Below are 23,253 nucleotides of genomic sequence, written 5' to 3'. Positions count from 1 at the left end.
GTCAAGTTGGATAGATCCTACCACAAGTGATGCAAGCATAATTACTCAAAGACAATTCTGGCAAAATGTACATTGAGTCACAAAGAGTCAGAAGCTGCTAAACAATTGAATGGCAACAACTGCATATTCAATAACTGTGAGGGTGCAATTCAAATGAAACCTACAGCTGCACTACCACTTTTCTTCTGCAATAATTTTTGACAGGATTTGGAAAGAGCAGGTAAGTACTGCTGTAAGTAATACCACAGGTAAGTAATACTATGCTACGCTAAGCATCCACAATGATTGTCTATATGTTATATTTGAATGATGAGAATTGTATTCCTGCACATTTGAAAGGTATCATATTGGAGATATGTGTTGTGAAGATATGAAGACCACATTATTGGTCTTCTAAGAAACGAATTCCTCTGAATTAAGTGGAACTTATCCTTGGGAAATGTGGCTTGATCAGCTTTGTAGTTAGGCCCAGGGTCAGTGGTGGGATTCAATTTTTTTACTACCGGTTCTGTGGGCGTGGCTTGGTGGGCATGGCAGAGGAAGGATACTGTAAAACCTCCAGTCAGAGGTGGTATTTGCCGGTTCTCCGAACTACTCAAAATTTCTGCTACCCGGTTCTCCCAAACTGGTAAGAATCTGCTGAATGCCACCTCTGATCCCATTGGGCCCTGAGGGAAAAGAGCTTTATCTTGTTATTGCTGGTGAACTGGACTAAGCATGAAATAGAAATGACAGAGAAGTATCAATAATAATCATGGTGGAATGGAGGCTCAGCTGCCCTCCAGGAATGATGAGTCCTGAAGCTAGAGGGCCTTTTGTTGGAATGTCAGTCTCTTACAGTGCCAAATGAAGCCAGTACCTGAAGTTCAATTGTCTGTTTCCTTTACTGCTCTGTAACTACCCATTTTCAAGGTGCTTGCCAGCCTCAGAAAGGACTTTTGAATTGAGCCAAGCAGTCTCTTCTGAAGCAAAAGTACTATTTATCGGGGCTTTTTAAGTGCAAGGCAAGTGACCTTGGCATCACCTCAGCTTAGGGCACTTTATTCTTATCAAAGTGAGTTATCTTGAAGCTAACGCTGAATCTTTTCCTGCTATCTTATCGTATTTAACTTCTGAAAAAAGGAAAATGTCTCTTGCAAGGACAAAGTGACAAACTGTCTAAGCCCCCAGAAGTTTTGTGTGACTTGAAAGGTTGAATCTGTAGATACACACCCTGTTTCCTTGGCATGAGGCTGCAGCAAAGATGTTTTATTTGAGAGCTTCAGGTTCGCCCATTGCCTTCTTAGAATAAACAGTGACTTCAGAAAAGGCAGAAGAGATGATGCAAAAAAGATTCTAGAAGGCTGCTCGAAGCCTTTGTCAGTGGCACTCCAAAAAAAAACCATGGTATTCTGGACCGACGGAAGAGCTCCTGTCAAACAGACAACAAATGGTCAAAATCGAGCGTACTATCAAATCCAGTACCTGTCAATAGTGGTGTTCCCCAAGGCAGTGTTCTAGGACCAACTCTCTTCATACTCTACATAAACGACCTCTGTGATCATATTAAGAGCAATTGCGTTCTCTTCGCTGATGATGTAAAGCTGTTCAATACCACAGACAATACTGCTACCCTACAAAAAGATCTTGACTATGTATCAGAGTGGTCAAACAAATGGCAACTTCAAATCTCAACAAATAAATGCTCTGTCTTACATATTGGTAAAAAAAATCAGAAAATAAAATACAAGCTGAATAGTCAAGATCTTATTGATGACTCAAGCTCTGTAAAGGACCTTGGAATACTCACCTCTAATGATCTAAGTGCTAGAGCCCACTGCAACTACATAGCCAAAAAAGGCATTAAGAGTTGTTAACCTAATCCTACGTAGCTTTTCTCTGGTAATATCACACTACTAACCAGAGCATACAAAACATTTGCTAGACCAATACTCGAATACAGTTCATCAGTCTGGAACCCACACTACGTATCTGATATTAGCACAATTGAGAAAGTCCAGAAATATTTCACAAGAAGAGTTCTCCACTCCTCTACTAGTTGTAGAATACCTTATGCCACCAGACTTGAAATTCTAGAACTTGAAAACCTTGAATTACGCCGTCTTCGGTCTGACTTAAGCATGGTATATAAAATCATACATTGCAATGTCCTACCTGTCAATGAATACTTCAGCTTCAACCATAACAACACAAGAGCACACAATAGATACAAACTCAAAGTAAACCGCACCAAACTTGATTGCAGGAAATACGACTTCAGCAATAGAGTGGTCAATGTCTGGAATACTCTACCCGACTCTGTAGTTTCTTCCCCAAACCCCAAAAACTTTAACCTTAGACTGTCTACTATTGACCTCACCCCTTTCCTAAGAGGTCTGTAGGGGCGTGCATAAGCGCACCAACGTGCCTACCGTCCCTGTCCTATTGTTTCTCTTATTCTTTTATTTTTCTTATATGTACCCATTTCATGTATTCACAACTATGTATACATTTATACTTATTATCTTGTAAACAATTGGCAAATCAAATAAATAAATAAATAAATAAATAAGTTTTAAAGGCCAAAATGCTCCAGTTTACTGAAGTGAATGGAAAGAAGGAACTTTTGATTCCTTCTGAAAAATGAAAATATTTCCTGTTCTTCTTTTTATAATTTTTATCCTGCCTTTATTATTTTTATAAATAACTCGAGGTGGTGAAAATACCTAATATTCCCTCCTCCTCCTATTTCCCCCACAACAACACTATGAGGTGAATTGGGCTGACAGAGTGATGGGCCCCAAAACAACCCAGCCAGTTTTTCATCTCTAAGGTGGGACTAGAACTTTCAGATCAATGGCTGTGATATCATTTTAGAAACAGGACCCAAGTGACCAGGCCTTCCATCTGCTAATCTATTAGAAGCCATACATTCACAAGGACCTCCAAATTGGAACTGGTCCTTCGGGGATAATGCAACCCCATCCAGAGACAATAGAGGGATGATGGAGGAAGTCCAATGTACAAAAACTAGCTCCCTCTTACTAAGACTTGTTCTCTCCCATCCAGATCCTAACAGCATCTAGACAATGGGAAAATATTTCAACAGCATCTTCAGTGGGATCTGGGATCATAATATACAGTTACTGTACATTTCATCAGTGTACTGATGGTATTACACTGAAATCACTGGTTGGCCTGCTCTAGTGATATCTTTTGTGTGTCTGAAAGCAATATTCTCTTCTTTTTTCTCTCTCTGTACATCCCAACTTCTTTTAATGATGCACATTTCATGAATTTAAATTTAAATAGTAGCCATGTAATGAAATTATTGAATTGTGTAACAAGTGCATATATAAAATATAAACAAATGAATAGTATTTTCATCAGAGATATCAAAAGCTAATTAAAACAGAATTTATGATCTGGGGTTCATCACACAGAATGGTCCCAAAGGTGCTTTTTCAAGAGGCAACTGGACTTTCTTGTTTTTCTTTGAAGACTTTTCGCTTCTCATCCAAGAAGCTTCTTCAGCTCTGGAGGGTGACTGAAAGTATTTTGAGAGTGGTAACGGAAGCTGTAATATGCAAACAAACATGTGGGAATAGGGCATGTTCTCCATTTTTCCCCCACACTGGAGAGGCTTTGTTGGGATTTTCCCCCTTTAATGTGTTTTGTCTATCTGGAGCTTAAGTTACAGTCTTTGTGGCTTTATTTTAAAACTATAGCCATTTTTACCCTGTTGATTTTTCACACTCACACTCAGACTATGCTCCAAAACTGTTAAAAGCAGAGGTTGGTATGGTGGTTTGACATTGAAATGAGACACAGGGAACTGTCTCTGAGAAAAATGCCAACCCTGAGAGAACTCAGGTAGCAGTATTTATTGAGAAAAAACACAAGCAAAATACAGTATGCATATTCAGAAAACAATGACCTCAACAGGAGATTACTTCACCAGCATGAGAACACACAATCTTGGAAAGTCCCAGATGTTACCTTGCAAGGGTGAGATCATACAGCCACGGAAAGTCTCATGGGAAAGTTTGGAAAGTCCCATGAGAAAGCACAACTGTGTATCTTGTACCTTGAACTTTCACCCATTTTCCTATTCCTTCTAAACTGGCAGAATCAAAACAGAATGAGGCACTCTGAGCAAAGATACTCCTACCCCCACCAAGAATGCCCACATCTTCCTAGACTTACTGCTAGTTATACAAAGGCCTTACAGAAAATGATAAAATGATCAATAGGTTATATTACCACATTCCCTCCTTTTTTATTTATTCAAAGATAGGGGGTGTTTTAGTGGCATAGTACACAGTTCCCTCATGACCTGATCCCTCACGCCGGAAGACTGAGGTACACATTTGTAATAGATTAGGAATACATTGAATAAAACAACATAATAAGATACATATAGCAATAATAATAACAACCCCTTGCAATAAGGAACGAAACCATGATCCATCAGGAAGCCAGGACCACAGACTGTCCCAGAATGATGCATTAAACCCATCAGCTCCAGATTGATGCTGAGCAATACGATCTTCCATGTCCTGAACAGTTTTTGTAATGTTTGGCTCATAATTATGTATAAAAACACAACAATGTGAATGAATTAAAGCACAAACTCCTCCTTGAGCAGCTAACATAATATCTAAAGCATATCGATTTTGCAAAGTAACTGTACAATTTCAGACATTTCTACATTAATCATCTTAATATTCTTTATAGTATCATTAAACATAGCAACAGTAAAATTATTTAAAATATGAATATCCCTATAGTTCATAGCAATTCCCAAAGGCGGGATAAGACCTCGAGAAATTTGTGTCCATAGATTACCTCCCCTGGTTAGACCTGATTCCAGCTCACGCTTGTTGCGGATTCTGCCTTCCGGCAACTGATCCAGTTTATAAATTACAGGTATTACAATGTGCATATCCCAGACCAATTCCCAGGAACCTCTCGATACCCATACTCCCACATAGGAACCACACATCATTCCCCATAGCCCAAGGCTCCCCGGGCTACCTCAGAACCATTCTTCATCTTCTCAAGATATTGACACATATAGCACTGAGGAGAATTGAACTGAGGGAGACAGGTATAGTTCTGCACACTGCTATTATAACAGATGGTTGGCATTTGAAAAGTGACATTACACCTGGACCAATTCCCTAGGAAAGTTCCTCCAAAGTCATTTCGGTGAAGCATACATACGCCCTTCCCTTTAAAGACACCTTGACCTTAGCCGTCACATTCCGATTATAATGTGTGCATTTTTTCTTTTTGAACATCTGGAATTGCTCTGTTGTAGCACAAGACAACTGTTTTCTCCAGGTTGCATTCTTTATTAAATCTTTTTCCTCAAAAGGCACTCCATGCAATGTTAGTCCTTCTCCCACTCTCCCAGGAAGGTGCATACACAACCAACAATTGGTGATGTTCAAGTTTTTGGCAGTTGTGCGCAAATCTTTAATGTAATTATTATCGGTCCACAAATCATCGCCCAAATCTCCGGCACGCTGAACATGCTGTCGCTGCTCTCTCCGCACCCGAGCAGCCCAGGACAGATTAGGCAGAATCAGCAGGATCAGGAACCACAGATGCGCCATCCTGCTCCTCCGAAACTTCCTTCACAGGTGCCTGCGAATGATCAGGCCGAACACACCGACCAGGAACCCAACGAATTTGACCAAGATGTTCAACTGCTGCATAACCACGTCCCCACGTTATCAGCTCAGCAGGAACCCATGCCGGATCTGGAAGGAACCGCACCAACACCCGAGGTCTCACTGCATCTGTAGAAGGAGAAGAAAAATGCCTGCTGGCCGCGCTCGCAGGGGGTTACCAGACAAATTTAAAAATTTAAAGTATACAAAGCTAGATTTAATTGATCTTGAATCGCGGAAGCCCCAGGAGCTTCCCTCCTTTTTATTTAATTTAGTCAACATGGTCTTGAGCGTGGAATTATGACGTTCTACAATAGCCTGCCCAGTAGAATTGTATGGAATGCCAAATTTATGTTCCACAGACCATTGTTTGCAAAACTGATCAAAACCGGTGCTCCGATAAGCCGCACCATTATCAGTTTTTAAAGTTTTAGGTGTACCAGCAACTGAAAAAGTCTTAATGCAATGATTGATGACATGTTTAACCATCTCACCTCTTTGAGGGGTAGCCATTAAAAATCCTGAGTAAGTATCCACAGTCACATGTATATATTTCCAGGGCGCAAATGGCGGATATTGAGTAACATCCATTTGCCAAATCATTGAAGGTTTCAACCCTCTGGGGTTAACTCCCATAGGGATATTCGTGCCCTGCTTTGAACAAGTTGGACATTGTTGAATTATGGCAGCAGCTTCTGCAGTAGTAAGTTTAAATTGCTGTGCCAATGCTTTAGCGTTTTGATGAAAATAACTATGACTATCCCATGGCTGGACAGTGAGGACTGAAGTTACAGCACTGTCAGCTTTGGCATTACCTTGTGATAAAATTCCAGGCAAATTACTATGACTACGAATATGAGCAACAAAACACACATTCACACGCTGCTCCAAACATCCTTGTAACAGCAAAAGCAATCTTAAAATATCAGGTGATATTCCAGGAGACAAATAAGAACCTGCTACTAAGGGTAACAAATTATACACATACAATGAATCCACTATTAAATTAAAATCCTGATTGTGAAAATTTTGAAAAGCCAAAACTACAGCAGCAAGTTCTGCCTGCTGGGCAGACTTCTGCTCTGAAGTCACTTTTGTATGCCAAATTCCAGATTTATCTTTCCAAACACAAGCACCAAAAACTTTCCCTCCATCAGTAAAAACTGTAGGAGCATCTGATATAGGCTGAGTTACAAAAGACTTGCTAAATTAATTCTGACTGATTTATACAAAGATAGCCTAGGATCGGCTGGAGGATGACAAGAAAATTTCCCTGGCCAGGAATGTACCAAAACCTGCAAAAACTCACTATTGCAAATCATCTGTTCCCAGGTAGCTAAAGCAAAAGGAACATAACATGTTACTGGTTCCATACCAGCAATAGCCTTGCAGCGCTGACGAGCACGATTAAAAATATCAGCAAGCTGTTCTGTGATACAATTTATGGATTTCGATGGTGTATGAGACAAATGAATCCATTCCAGAATCCTTAAAGCAGTTTTTCTTTTACCTGAACTATCAATGCGGTAGCCCTTCGTTCTGAGATTAAAATTACTGATAATGGACAATCTAACAAACATCTATCTGTCCATCTATGGCTTAAAACTTGTTCAATCAATGACAAAATCTTTTTTTGTTCTTCATTTAAGGTTATTATGTCAGATGCTTGTTTAGCACTAGCCAAAGCTTGAAACAAAGGACTTAATTGAAGTGTAGTTAAACCCAAATACGGCCTGATCCAATTTATATGACCCAAAAATTGTTGTAAACCCACTAAGGTTAAAGGATTAGGAAGAACAAATTCCAATTTCAGGGGTGTAATGTGACTCAGGAATAATTTATGACCTAAATAAGCAAAAAGAATATCCTTTTGCAATTTTTCAGGACTAACTATTAGGCCTTTCTCCTTTAGTATAGCAGTTAAAAGAATGACAGCAGAATTCATGGCATCATCAGAAATATTAGCAGCTATCAAAATATCATCCATATAATGATAAACCTTCCAATCCGGGAATTTACTCCGAAAAGGTTGTAAAGCCCAATCCACAAACATTTGACACATTGTAGGACTATTTAACATTCCCTGCGGAAGGACAGTCCATGCATATCGCTTAGCGGGCTGCCCCTGATTTATACTCAAAATAGTAAAAGCAAACAAATCTACATCTTCAGGGTGCAAAGGAATGGAGAAGAAAGCATCTTGCAAATCTAACACTCTTATATTCCATCCATCAGGTATTAAATTAGGATTAGGCGTTCCACACTGAAGTGGACCCATTGGCTTTAATATAGAATTTATGCTCCTCAGATCATGTAAAAATCTGTATTTTCCAGATTTCTTTTTGATAACAAAAACTGGAGAATTATAAGGACTAGTGGTAGGCACTATATGTCCTTTTTCTAATTGTTGTTGAACCAATTCATGTAAATGAACTAATTTCTCACTAGTCAAAGGCCATTGGTCTATCCACACTGGCTCCTGTTGGAGTAGTTGTAATTTTAATAACTCCACAGGTGGGTGTTCAGTCATCATGAATGACAACCCTTGTATCAAACTGTTGCATCAAATCTCTGCCCCACAAGTTAACGTGAAGGCGCAGAACAATCGGCTGGACAAATGCAACAGCCCCTCCCTGCTGTGTTTTAACTCTAAGAATCTTCCTACTAACCCGTGCGTCTTGAAGTCCTCCGACTCCTCGAACAGACGGTGTAGGATCTGTCGGCCACTCCCTAGGCCACTCACTTTCACTGATCACAGAGACATCTGCTCCAGTGTCCAGCACTCCAGTAAACTTTCTGCCTTCAACCAAAAGAGTTAATTTTGGTTTGTCATTTTGCCTAATACCTTGCATAATAGAAAACACACTAGACTCCCTATCCATAGATCCAAATCCACCCTGACAAATTCCATCTGACTCTCCCAAAGACATATTTGGCAAAACTATAAGCTGTGCAAAACAATCCCCTTTTTTCAAAGATTGAGGGACAGGTGAGTGAACCTGAATTTTGATCTGACCCTCATAATCCGAATCAATAACCCCAGGAACCACAAACAATTGACGCCTATGAGCCGATGATCTAGGAAGAAGAAGACCCACAGAAGCCGGAGGCAACGGACCATAGAAATCCGTTGACCCCAAACAAACTACATGCGGAAACCCCAATTCCAAATCCTCGGCTAATGGAAGATCAATTCCTGCTGAACCTTTAGTAGCTGTACCTCTCTCTGGTGGTTCCAACCCTTCGGACATTACTTCACTCTTTAGAGTAGGGAGAATGCCCTGATCCCTGCTTCCTAGTTTTTTCCCTCCGAATGAAGTCTGCACTGATTTGCCCAACGGTATCCTTTCTTACATTTCGGGCACACTGATTTAGGACCAACACCCTGTCCCATTGATCTCTTATTCTGCTGACTTTGACCTCCTCCAGGAGCCCGACATTGCGCTTTAAAATGTCCAGGCTTCCCACAATTGAAACAATTCCCCTTTTGAGCATGTCCTGTTTGTAAAGCCAGAGCTAAAGTTTCCATGTTAAAAGACTGACTCCCAACCTTCCTACATGCATTAATCAAATCTGCGATTTCTCTCTCTCCACTTGCTACCAGTGGATTTAAAATCTTTTTGCAATCTGTGTTAGCTTGTTCTACTGCTAACTTAAAAAGCAACTCTTTCTGGGCGAATTGATTATCAATTTGTCTTTCAATAGCCAATTTCAGTCTGCTAATGAAATTTTCATAGGGTTCATTGTTCCCTTGTTTGATGTTAGTAAAGGTCTTCTCACCACCTTCGCCGTCAGGAGAGACCCTATGGCTTGAAAAATTATTTGTGGGAGAAGAATGAACCCTTCCTCAGGCATACCATCTCTGTTGTTCCACTGTTGTAAAATTACCAGCTCCATAAAGCTGATCTGGGGTAACATTTGCTGTTCCCCTCTGGACTGCCAGCTGTCTCCATTTCTGATCTAACACCAAATATTGAGCTGGAGTTAAAATCATATTCAACAGAGCTTTCCAGTCAGCCGGAATCATTTTATTTCCATAACCAACTGCTTCTAACAATGCCTGAGTATATGGCGTTCTAACACCATATTCTTTTGCTGCTTGCTTAACTTCCTCAAAATTCTGAGCTGTAAAGGCTTCCACTCCCGCCGCGGATTTAATGCAGCATCCATGACAATTTCTACTGGATTAAGTTGAACTTCTACTCCAAACTCCACCAAATCATCTCCTGATAGTTCCCTCTATTCTTTGCTTCTTGAATAGCTGCAGTAACTGCATCCACCTGAACCCTTAAAGGTAAACTCTTATCTTCTGACAAAGTATTTCTAGCGCTAGACAGTTCCCCAGATTTATCTGGAGGTGCCGTCGGCGGCAACAAACGTACCGCATGGTAAAGCGGCAAACCTTCTTCGGGGTGATAGGAGCGGTTGTTCATAAGTAGCTAATGCATCCATAATCACTCTCCAGGTTAACAAAATTGAAGAAGGGGCACGGGTTCCTCGTGCAAAAATTTCCCTATCTTTTTCCAGGACTCTACTTTAATACTACCTCCCTCCGGATATGACTTAATATTTTTCCAAACATACTGTAGTAAGTCCTCAATTTCTTTCTTTCCTACAGCACAACCCCTACTGCCAATTCCAAACCCAAAACTATTCCCAATGATCCCTCTCAATTCCCTGATGTGCTCTTTCTGAGCCTTCGAGAGATCTCCCCCATACTCACGAAAAGAATCTATCTTCGTCCAGCGAAGAAGATGAGGGCCCAGTCGGCGTCCGCACGATGAGTATAGGATGCGGAAACGTATAGCCTTCCAAGCTATCACGTCGGGGTCACCATTTATGGTGGTTTGACATTGAAATGAGACACAGGGAACTGTCTCTGAGAAAATGCCAACCCTGAGAGAACTCAGGTAGCAGTATTTATTGAGAAAAAACACAAGCAAAATACAGTATGCATATTCAGAAAACAATGACCTCAACAGGAGATTACTTCACCAGCATGAGAACACACAATCTTGGAAAGTCCCAGATGTTACCTTGCAAGGGTGAGATCATACAGCCACGGAAAGTCTCATGGGAAAGTTTGGAAAGTCCCATGAGAAAGCACAACTGTGTATCTTGTACCTTGAACTTTCACCCATTTTCCTATTCCTTCTAAACTGGCAGAATCAAAACAGAATGAGGCACTCTGAGCAAAGATACTCCTACCCCCACCAAGAATGCCCACATCTTCCTAGACTTACTGCTAGTTATACAAAGGCCTTACAGAAAATGATAAAATGATCAATAGGTTATATTACCACAGGTTGGGATAGGGGAGATACAACCCTGAAGCTTCAGGTTGCTGTTGCTGCTCTATGGGCTTTGTCTTTACTTTTCTTTGAACTTTACCAGATACATATCAGGGAAAGGAAGGAAGGAACTCTTGGTATGTGGAATTCACAACACTATAAAATGAAAGCTAATTGTGTAACCATAAGGGAAGAAACTGGCTAGGAGAATAGCTGCAATTTATACTAGAGTTACTATGTGGGCAAAAATAATTGTTTTGGCTGTGTTGATCTCATCAGTTAGTGAGTATGGCTTCTTTTTAGATATGCTATCTGAGACCCAGAATGAAAACAGAACATAAGCCACCCTGGATTTTGTTTAAACCCATCACAGTAATATGGAGTGTCAGAGAACTAAACAAGACATCACAATCTTGTAGATAGAAGACAATGTTTGGAAGGAGGTCAGCTGTTTCAGCTTTATTTGTACACAAAACCAGAGTTGTATTTCAAGCAATGACACCTTTTTGAAGAGACATTCTTATAAAAATAATACTTCTATTCCTTTCTTGTTGTGAAAAGAGGAGAAATAGTCACTCTAGGAAAATATTTCCTTCTCCTCTAACTAGCTGTCTAGATTCTGTGACTTATTTTATTGTTCTGTAGAACTGAAGAAAGGGAAATGCATTTTTCTTTTCCTAAATTGAGCTTTATCTCATTAATACAAGAACAATTTAATGGAAAGGAGTTTCTAAAATTAAACTGGATACTTGGACACCTAGATTCAGCCTGGAGAAAACGAGTATTCCAAAGCATTAAACTTACTTTATCAGGCATTACATCTGACAAGCTCTCATAAATTTTACATAGATTTTAACTTATTTTAATATTATGCAGACCTAGCTTAAAATATTCTCATGAAATAACTAAAATGAAGGTGCTCAGCTATAAATTAGATGTATCATCTGTGCCACTCATGCATGCATACACACACACACACAGAGAGAGAGAAACAGACACACACCACACACACATACACACACAGAGCAAATATATTCATATATTACAGATGCAGAAAGACAGATAGTTAGATGTGACAACAATGGGTGAAATAAATTAAATAAGTTCTTATTATCCATCCAAAACTTGTATGCTTACTTTTTGATGTAATTGGTTACTTTTGTAGAAAGGGATATTTAAGTTGATGTAACATGTCAGACAAGGTTTACCTGCTGAAATGGTTTGTAATACAAAAATGTACGTGTGCATGAGATATATCCCATTATTTTGTTTGCTTGTTTTCTCTTGGCCACTACAAAATCTTGGGGATCCTGGGCTATTTCCTACTCCCTCCCCCATCACTCTGTCAATTGGAATTGAAAAAAATGTAGTTGCTATTTTTACAAAACAAGCTAGGCTCAAAGAAATAAAACTATCGTGGCTTAACTCTGGCCTCCTTTCAGTCTATCAGGTTATGCAAATCAAATTCCTAAGTATAACATTCCTTTCCCCAAAATCCACTGACTTCACCTTCTATATTACCTGATGAGTTCACTGGTGGTGCAGGTTATTTCTGGTGCTGTTGCTTTGGCTTCAGACAAGAAGTCTCTCCTGATTCTGTCCTAGTGCTCTCTCCTTTTCTCCATTCCTGGGACTGAGAAACTGGAATACAAAATTGTCAAAGTCTCAGATTTGTCCAAACATGGAAAATGTATACTGTGGAATTGATATACATGCACATTTATGAAATGTGTGTTGCAATTTGCCTACCAAGGCAATGAACTTCCACATAGTTAGAATTCTTCTCGCTTACCCTGTGTCTGTAGATACTAAAAATCTGCATATTTTTACCCCTTTCGGCTTGTCATTAATGTTCAGAGAAAGCTCTATGACATGTCATTATCTCCTCTTTTTTATTATTATTCTGCTACCCACAGACCTAAGATAATCAGGCATTTTTACCAGCATCCTCTAATTGCAGTCCTGTGGTTATTCAACAGTTCAAAACATTGCAACTATCAGAGGATCTTGAATGAGGTCTTATGCTGGAAGTGTGTTTATGGACGCATATCAAGATGTCCTCTCAGTACATGATTGCAACAGGGCATTAACATGCATAGTCTATCCAGAGGAAAGGGGAGGGGACCTTATTTCGAGGTACAATCCCTCAGTGGGCAGTAAATTACCCATAATATCTCCCACACTAGCAATTAGCCCTGTTTGCTGACTGCCTGAATTGTTTCACAGTAGTTCGGCACAGTTACCACCGTACTTAAATTGGCATAATTCCAATGTATAAGTCCTCCTGCCTTACAGGCAGCATGTATGCAATGCGATGCGATGCGATGCGATGCATTGCAAACTGGCCATAGCATCATGAAACTTACCTGTCTGATTATGCTCCAACCAATTTTTTGCCTTGTTTGGTCCCCTCTGCCCCATATTAATGAAAGTTTCTGATTATGGTTTCAGATGAAAGTTAATGGAATTGGTGTTGAAAAAATCAGGAGGATTTCATTCCTGGGGGAAAAAAAGTAATGCAATGTTCAGTTCCTTTGGAGGGATGTTGGCAAATTCATTCAATTCAGATTTGATTGAAATGCAAAGGGAGAGGGGATCATGCTTAACTTAGTTCTATGAGATGATCAAGAATAATTTCCCTTTTACTTTCCCTTTCTTTCTTAACAGGATAACAGGGTTGGAAGGGACCTTCTGGAGGTCTTCTAGTCCAACCCCTTGCTTAAGCATGCTTTTATTGATGCTATACATATTTGCTAGCTGCAACTTCCCAAAAAGTTTAGAGACTCTTTCTGGTGCTTATTAAGTGATTGAAGATGTTTGCATAAACACTAATCTAAACACTAATAATATTACTATGATATAACATGGAGCATAGGATTATGCCAATGTTTTTTAAATATATCCTAATCTTAGCCAATCTCAGAAAAGGAAGCAGGGTCAGACATCAAGAGATCTCCAAGAAAAAACAAAACAAACAGAAAACACCTCAAAAAACCTTTTGAGGGAAGACAACAGATCATATTGTTGCTAATAAAACTGTCTGAAACAAGACCAGGTAACCATAAAAGATTTCATCTGTATTTGAATGTATTTAAGAGTATAGATATTTGTGCGACGTGTTACATTCACCACATCAGAAAAAGAGGACATGCTAAACACTGATAGACTGAGATACCTTAGAGAGATTATATTCCTTCATCCCTATCGCTTTAAGGCAGTGTTTCCTAACTTCAACAACTTTAAGGTATGTGAGCTTCATTTCCCAGAATACTACCAAACAGTTGGCATGGGGAATTCTGGGAGTTGAAGTCCATACATCTTAAAATTACTGTACTTGAGAAACACTGCTTTAGGTCATTATGTGTGATACTTCACCTATGTGGTAAATGAACCCCTGGAGCATCCTTTTGCTCTGTCAGAGAAAGCAGATTCCACCTCCACCCCATCCCCACTTCTAACCTTCTAACAGTGAGAGTATCACTGCTACTGATGGTGGGAAAGAAAGAAAGCAATTATGCCTTTGCCAGTAGCAACTGAGAACAGAGGTCCTAAACAGATATAAAGGTAGCATAAAACAATATGGAAGAGAAGCAAGATCACAGGAATTAGCACTTGGACTTGATATCCTTGTGCCTGTTTGAGTTTCCCCTGCCAGTTGCATTTCTCAACTCAATATTAATGTGTCCATTGATAAAACAGTGCATTTTTTTGATGTGACTACTTGATGTATGAGAGAATTAAGATGCTTTTGTGGGATGTTTAACTCATGCACATTAATCCATGCACATTAATAATATATGGAGCGAAAAGAGATATTGAACATCAAAGTGCACATAAAGGATCAAACTGCAGCTTTAAGAAGTGGGCTGGGGAATCTAAAGTTCCCAATCCCAGATCTAAAGGGATGCTCAGGATCATTCCATGTCAAAATGAATTGGCTTATGATTTGAATCCATGCTCCTCTTTCTGCTCTACCATTGCTCATTTTTCTTGTTTCTCCTTATGAAGAGCTTGCTCGTTCTGTTACATGGATGATCAAAATGGAACACTGCCTGCCCTCCCACAAGCCCCCTTGATTGTGATGCTAACATTAAACTCAAGATTTATTTTAACTTACTTCATGCTTTCCTTTCTTATGCTTTGCAGTCCCATCTAAATTTCCCCCATGGAAGTCAGGACTTTTTTTTTTAAAAAAAGTTTCATTTCAATTTCTCTATGATATAATCAGACACTACTTAATTAGAGAATATGTGCTATTTATCCAGGAATTATGAATTTCCAAATACATTTTCTCTCTGCTGATTGCAGATAATGCGAGGAAGCATTCCCTCTGATTCATTAGCCTAGTAAAAGAGATGTTCAGAATTATTTGGTATAATTCACAGCACTTAAGAAAGCATATATTTTCATAATACTTTAAATCCATTGCTTATGGTAGTAACTCAGCCATATTATGACTAGCTTGCCATAGCAATGTCATCTTAAAATTGTGGGGCTGCCATTTTTTTTTTAATTGTAACTGGCCAAGGCGCCAACTGATTTAGTGTATTCATTTCTGCAAGTGATTACCATGTGATAATATGAATTCTGGTTCCTGTGTTTAGCAAATTGTAATGGCAGTTGTAATAGCAGGGAGGTATAATAGTTTAAGAGAAAGAACAGTAGAAGAAAGAGGTGAAAAAAACATAGTTTCTGCAATGATCATTTCAAATACTACCCTGAATGTCATCTAAATTCATATACTGGTTTCTTTTGCATGCTTCATTAGTGCATAGTGATCTAATACCCAGCTGAAAAATCTGTAAGATGTAGTATGGCCACTAACTTAGGCAAATTTGAAAGGAAATGTAACAATTTTATTAAAGATGAATCATCAATGAATATTAATGAAGAATGATTAGTTATTTGAAAAAAAAAAACCAGGTTTGGAGACTGCATTTTTGCTTTAAATGAGATATACTGGGGAGAAATCGTAAAATATTTGTGTGCATGTATGTCTGATTAGAAGCTGTTCTCTAAAACAGGATTCAGTATCAAACAGATTTTTGTTGTATTTCATCATCTTAGTACTTCTGTTCATTTGAAATGACCTTTGTATAGCCACATATATATTAGAGATGTTCATGGTGTTGTGAACTAAAGAAATGTAATTAATAAAGATTCATTTGCTTAGCAGGATCATAATCCTGCACGTCCTATTGGCCCATATAATGGCAAGTTATGATTGGTTCATTCCGAGCAATCTGACTGGCTGTTGGAGGGCCGCGCCAAGATTCAAACGCTATAACACTATCCATTGGTTATCCGGATAGCAGCTTACGCTATAAAAGAGTGACTGCTAGCCGGGGTTTTTTTTGTCTCTGTTATGCTTGTGAATAAAGAGCTGAAGTTCAAGGTTGACAGTCTGGTCTCCGTTCATTAAACCCATGCCTCAAACTTAACACTGGCGACGAGGATGGGATACGGAGACAAAAGAGCTGACTAAACCCTACAGAGCACCAACCGAAGCACGTGGCTGAGAGCGCATCTACATCGACAGGATGTCAGGTGGCGCTATACCACCTGCTCCTTTTGACCCGGAAAAGGAAGACTGGGAGTCGTATATGGATCAGTTTCAAATGTTTCTAGAAACCAACAATTTGAAAGACGCAACACCCGGAAAGAAGCGGGCGGTGTTCTTGACCCATTGTGGACCAGCCGTTTTTAGGATGGCAAAGGCGCTCGCGAAACCAGCTGAGGTGAAATCAATGGATTGGGACAACCTCGAACCTATCCTACGGGCTCACTATGCCCCCGCCGTACCAACGTTGGTCCGGAGACACGAATTTTATCAACGGGATCAGCGGATGGGTGAAAGTATTGCAGACTTCATCGCTGACCTTAGAAACCTGGGAGGCCTCTGTGGTTTTTCAGACCTAGAAGAAGCTATGCGAGACCGCATAGTTCTGGGATTAGATGACCACACAGTACAGAGCAAGATCATGGCAAAAGGGGACATCGATCTTGCAGATGCCATTGCTGACACTACTGCAGCAGAGGCAACCAAAAAGTCGGCCGCTCGAATGCGCCGCACCAACGCTCCGCTCCGTCAATTCGCCCGTGAAGCCTCGCCTCAACTAGAAAGACACTCAGCAACAGCGCACCATGAGGACCTCGAGTCCCAATCCGAGAGTGATGAAGAAGAGGTTAACAGACTTCAGGCCGAACGAGATCAACAAACTCTAAAACTTCAGCGCCCATGTGCGGGTTGTGGGGGAAACCACCCGCGATCCGGTTGCAAATTCCTCGACGCAATCTGCCGTTCCTGTGGGAAGAGAGGCCACATCGCACGGGTCTGCAGAAGTAAGAAGGAATTCAACACAGACAGAAAGGAGAACAACCTCCGCCAAACCACAGGGAACCTCCCTGCAAATCGGGATCATTTGAATAACCAATGGAACAACCATGCCTACAGCAGCAAAACATCTGCTCTTCCAGCACGACGAGAAGAGACACACCAGACTATTATTGGGAAGAGAGCATCGTCCAGGAATTCCACGACGTGTTTTTGGACAACTTAGGCAAGTACAAGGGGACCCCTATATCATTTAGCCTCAATCCAGAAGTAGCCCCTATCCGCCTTAAGCCTCGTCGGTGCCGTTGCCCTTAAACCCAAGATTGACGAGCAACTGGATAAGTTAATAGCCCAAGGGGGTGTTGGAGCCTATTGACCATGCCGTTGGGAAACCCCATCGTAACCCCCATCAAACTGGATGGGTCGATCAGAATTTGTGGAGACTACCGCGCCACTCTGAACCACGCACTCCAACAGAGCGCTTATCCGGTGCGGTGGTTCAACATCTTCTCCACTCCCAGAAGTTATATAGAAAATTGAAAATGTTAAGAAGATGTGAAATGGTATGTAAAATGAATATGAAATTGAATTTGTGTCTGTACCAAGAGTTTTAACCTGGGATTAAGCAACTTTCAGAAAAGAGATTTTTTATATTTTTATGTTTTGTGTTTATGTGTATTTATGTATTGTTTGTCTTGAAAAATAAAACTTGTTTTTTTTTTTTTAAAAAAAAAACATCTTCTCTACTCCCTGGGCGGCGGGAAGATCTTCGCGAAGTTAGACTTAGCGCAAGCGTATCAACAACTACCCGTTGATGCGGAAACCGCAGAGGCACAGACTATCGTTACACACCGAGGTGCCTTCAAATGCAACAGACTCCAGTTCGGAGTGAGTGTAGCCCCCGGGATATTTCAGAGTCTAATGGAGAGACTTTTACAGGGAATAAAAGGGGTTGTACCATATTTCGATGACATGTTAATTGCTGCCCCAAATAGAGAAGAGCTTGAAAGGCGTCTCAGGTTGGTTTTACATAGATTTAAGGACGCCGGTCTCAAGGTTAAAAAAAATAAATGTCAACTATGCACTGAAAGAGTAGAGTTTCTCGGATACCTCCTCGATAAACACGGTATTCACCCTACCGAAAACAAACTCAGGGCAATCAAGAACGCCCCAAGTCCTAAAAATAAGACTGATCTCCAGGCCTTCCTGGGACTTATTAACTTTTACAACATCTTCTTGTCCCAGAAGGCGACCGTAGCTGAGCCCCTACATAGACTTCTCGACAAGAAAGCCACCTGGGTCTGGGGACATCGAGAAGAACACTCTTTTCAAAAAGTGAAAGACTTATTAACATCCGATGCTGTTCTAATGCAGTACAACGAGACTTTGCCGTTAAATATTACGTGCGACGCATCACCATTTGGGGTTGGAGCCATTTTGAGTCACGTGTTACCAAACAGACATGAAGCCCCCATTGCGTACTTTTCGCGGACATTATCGAAGGCTGAACGGAACTATAGCCAACTTGACAAAGAGGCTCTTGCTATTGTATCGGCCGTGAAGCAATTCCACGAATATGTGTACGGGCGGCCCTTTACTCTAATTACAGACCACAAGCCTTTACTTGGCATTTTAGCAGGTGATAAACCAACCCCGTATATATTATAGCCTAGAATGACTCGCTGGTCAGAATTCCTAGCAGCCTACAACTACGTACTGCAGCATCGCCCGGGGAAAGCCATTCCCCACGCTGACGCTTTGAGCCGTTCCCCACTTCCGGAAACCGTCAGCGACCCAGCTCCAACCCTCACCACACTGCAAATTGAAACCCTCAACTCACCACCACTAACGGCAAGAGATATCGCTGCCGGCACAAAACGAGACTCTATCCTCGCAAAAGTTCTCAGTTGGGTCGAACGCGGGTGGCCAGTCGAAGAAACCCCCACCATTTTCGCGCCGTTCAAGCACTGGCAAACGGAACTATTCTCCCAGAAGGGCTGCATCCTATGGGGAGATAGAGTCGTCATGTCAGAGAGACTACAGCGACTCGTGTTGCAAACCCTGCACGAAGGACATCCGGGCATCGTCCGCATGAAGGCTCTCGCTCGAAGCTACGCGTGGTGGCCAGGCATCGATAAACAAATTGAAGCCTGGGTTACCACGTGTAGAAACTGCCAAGAAGTCAGCAATGCCCCACCGAGAGCAATTCCCACTGAATGGGAAACTCCTCGAGGCCCTTGGTCCCGCATCCACATTGATTTCGCGGGACCCACGAAAGGACACACTTTTCTCCTAACCGTGGATGCTTACTCCAACTGGCTCGAAATCCACAAGATGAAAAGCACAACTACTGACTCTGTTATTAAAAAACTAGATAGATTATTTGCAACACCCAGTTTCCCAGACGTTCTAGTTTCCGACAACGGACCCCAGTTTACTGCCCTCACCTTCGAACAATACTTGGCGGACCGGGGCATCCGCCATGCCTTAACTTCGCCGGCTCACCCTGCGGCAAACGGTAGGGCTGAACGGATGGTCCAATTCCTTAAAAAGACACTCCAAAAAATGGATCCGGGGGACATCGACGCTAGATTGAACAAAATACTCTTACTACAACACATTACCCCCCACAGTGTCACCAACAAGACCCCAGACGAACTTTTAATGGGGCGGAAGCTTCGCTCCCACCTCGACCGACTACACCCGTCTTACTCGCCAGAGAAACCTTGTGGATCCAGCGGAACATATAGCCAATTCAAGGTAGACGACTTGGTCTATGCAAAAAACCTTTCCGGCGAACCATTGTGGGTCCCAGCCACCGTAGTCTACCTCACTGGCCCTAGATCTTACCGCCTTAAGACGACAGACGGCAAGATGTGGAAACGCCACATAGATCAACTTCGATCTCGCTTACAACCAAGTATCCGCGACCCCTCCGACTTCCAAACTCAAGGGGGAGGGAATACCGAGGGGGACGAAGGCCGTATAGACGATGATGTAATCGAGGACAGACGGCCGCTAAACTGAATACTCGCGCCACCTGAAGAAGGTCCGGGATCAGGGGCATCCTCCCCGCAGAGGAACATCGTAGTGGAAACATGCCCGCCCGATCCAGGAATGGACTTAAGGGACCCTGATAGTGCCGAAAACAGCACCGCGGAATCAACCCCGGGCGAAGACGAGCCTTGCGTTCCACCGGAACCGAACTTTAAACAAAAACCGGTGGAACAGCGAAAATCAAATAGGCAGGTAAAACGACCTGCATACCTGCGTGATTACATCACCACGGCCGTCAAACGAAACCCAGGGGGGAGGGGTGTTGTGAACTAAAGAAATGTAATTAATAAAGATTCATTTGCTTAGCAGGATCGTAATCCTGCACGTCCTATTGGCCCATATAATGGCAAGTTATGATTGGTTCATTCCGAGCAATCTGACTGGCTGTTGGCGGGCCGCGCCAAGATTCAAACGCTATAACACTATCCATTGGTTATCCGGATAGCAGCTTACGCTATAAAAGAGTGACTGCTAGCCGGTTTTTTTTTTGTCTCTGTTATGCTTGTGAATAAAGAGCTGAAGTTCAAGGTTGACAGTCTGGTCTCCGTTCATTAAACCCATGCCTCAAACTTAACACATGGGGCATGGTTAAAAAAAAGTAAAGAAAGCATTCATAATGGTACAATTAAAACTTTGCTTAATTTTTTTTAACCACACCTTATGGTACAAATAAATAATTGAGGTTTTATCATACAGTCTTTCAACTGGTTGCCTCATGCTCACAATTGGGAGACCACCTATGCAAACTGATTATTGATTTGGCATTTCATTCATCAATGCTAATAAGTGGCAAATTGCCACAAAAGTCCCAAACTGGTCAAGTTTGAACCTATCAGTCGCAAATAATGTATTGCACTTTTTGAACATTTCATTTCTGCAATTGACTGTGAATGAAAATTTGACAAACCAAAACATTTTTTAAAAATGGCTGTAATCCAATATGGGGTAACAACCCTTAAGCTCTTTATAATTATTAGGTTTAAACATGCTCATAACTGCCTTGAATTGTGGCCAGAATCTTAAATTTGTTGATAAATGATCTTAAGGAGACACTGTTTGTATATTCTCTTGCCAAATTTAATACTTCACACACAAGGTGCAGTTTGAAAAACTCAAAATCTGACAGCTGCTGTAATTGGGACCATTAAAAAAAATAAAATGAGGTGACTATCATAGGACCAAATTAGATATGACAGGGACAACCAGTTTTGGTTGTTCACATCTTTACCTTAATCAGCTAAGTTGCAAGGCCTAAAGTGTCACTTGATGGAGGGGAGTTGACCTCTGCAGTCCTTTTCTTGGCTTACCTGTCCTTATTTGTTTTGCACATTTGTTCATGCCAGGTAGAATTGGCTGGAATTGGCAGAGCATGGGAAAGTAAAGTAGGAGAGGAGCAGAGAACATTATGTGTACAAAGTGGAGAAGGATTGCTGGAGTGTAGAAGAAAGAATGGCATGGACAATATATTTTGGGGGGGGCGGGGGAGGTAAAATAGGATGGGAGAAAAACATGGGAGCTAGTGAAAAGTAGACAGAAGATAAAATATGGGAAATTTAGAAGGGGGTGAAAAGAGAGGAGGTAAAAGATGGGAAGTAAAGTGGGAAAAGAAAAAGAAAATGCAGAGCAGAAGAGAGGGCTTAATTCACACCTGAACTCTGACCTCTCTATTTGCGTTCACATGAACACACACAGATGAACTCAGATACACTCAGATAGAGCTAGAGAATATATTAGTAAAATTGTAGGAATGATATTTAGAAACAAAGAAACACAAGGCAGAAATTCTCCAAATGAATGACTATTCCCCATGCTAGTTGAGAAATGTTGGGAGTTGATGTCCTCAAATCTTAAAGTTGCCAAGCTGGAAAAACACTGGCATACAATGCTCCTAAGAAACACATCTTATCAGGTTCATTTCCAAGCTATGAATTAAATACACAAATAGTGGTTTTAAACCAAAGGTGATTATTTCAGAGAGCACAACATGCAGAGCCAATTGTTGGAGGTGTACAACCCTAATCCTGCTCTAAAACTCTTTAGATAGAGAAACCTTGCCATTGTTCCTTGAAAGTGCATGAAAGTGTGCTCTCCTAGGAATTCCAAGAAGTTGCCCTTAGCCAGAGAGTGTGCTTTTGCAATCAACATCCTTTTCCAGTTTCATTGTTTAGCATTTGTTGATTTCTTTCGGAAAAGCCCCATCCCCCACCCTTATCTGATCTTTATTTATTTATTTGGAAAATTTATATTTCTGCCTACTGATTAAAGAGAGCTCAGATTAAGCTCAGACTGGGAGGACTCTTCACCTCATTATAGTGTTGAATTTTAATATTTGTCTAGAGTCTAATTTGTTTCTTTAAACCTTTTGTATTGATTGCAGTGAAAAGAATATGTAGGGGGGTGACTTAAGGGGTGGGATTTTACCAGTTTGCACCTATTTGCTAGAACCAGTTGTTAACATTCTAAGCAGTTCGGAGAACTGGTTGTTAGAAGAAATTACTGGCCTAATTCTGTAAGGAAGGCAGGAAGGAAACATTCTGGTGTTGCTTACAGAAACTGCCTCTCCATTAACCCTTATTACATTCTTGGCAGGACTAGACTTCCTGTCTCAGGAACTTCTCTGGGTTTTTTCCCCTTCCTTTGATGGTACTTTGCTTGTGTGGAGTGACCATTCAAAGTTACAATGGCACTGAAAAAAGTGACTTATGACCATTTTTCACACTTACGACTGTTGCAGCATCCTCACAGTCATGAGAGGCCAGGAGAGGAGATGCGTGCCTCGATGTGAGTGATATTGAGTTGGCCACACACAGCCAATAACATGACCACCAAGTCATGTCCACCCAGTCACATGACCACCAAGTTTAAATGGTTCCACCCAGTCACATGACCACCATACCTGTTTAAATGGTTCTGG

Source organism: Notechis scutatus, chromosome 1, assembly GCF_049901735.1.
Source record: "Notechis scutatus isolate UNSWTSFEM ecotype Mainland chromosome 1, rNotScu1.2, whole genome shotgun sequence".
NCBI classification, from domain to species: Eukaryota; Metazoa; Chordata; class Lepidosauria; order Squamata; family Elapidae; genus Notechis; species Notechis scutatus.
Note: the sequence above shows the minus strand (reverse complement) of the source record.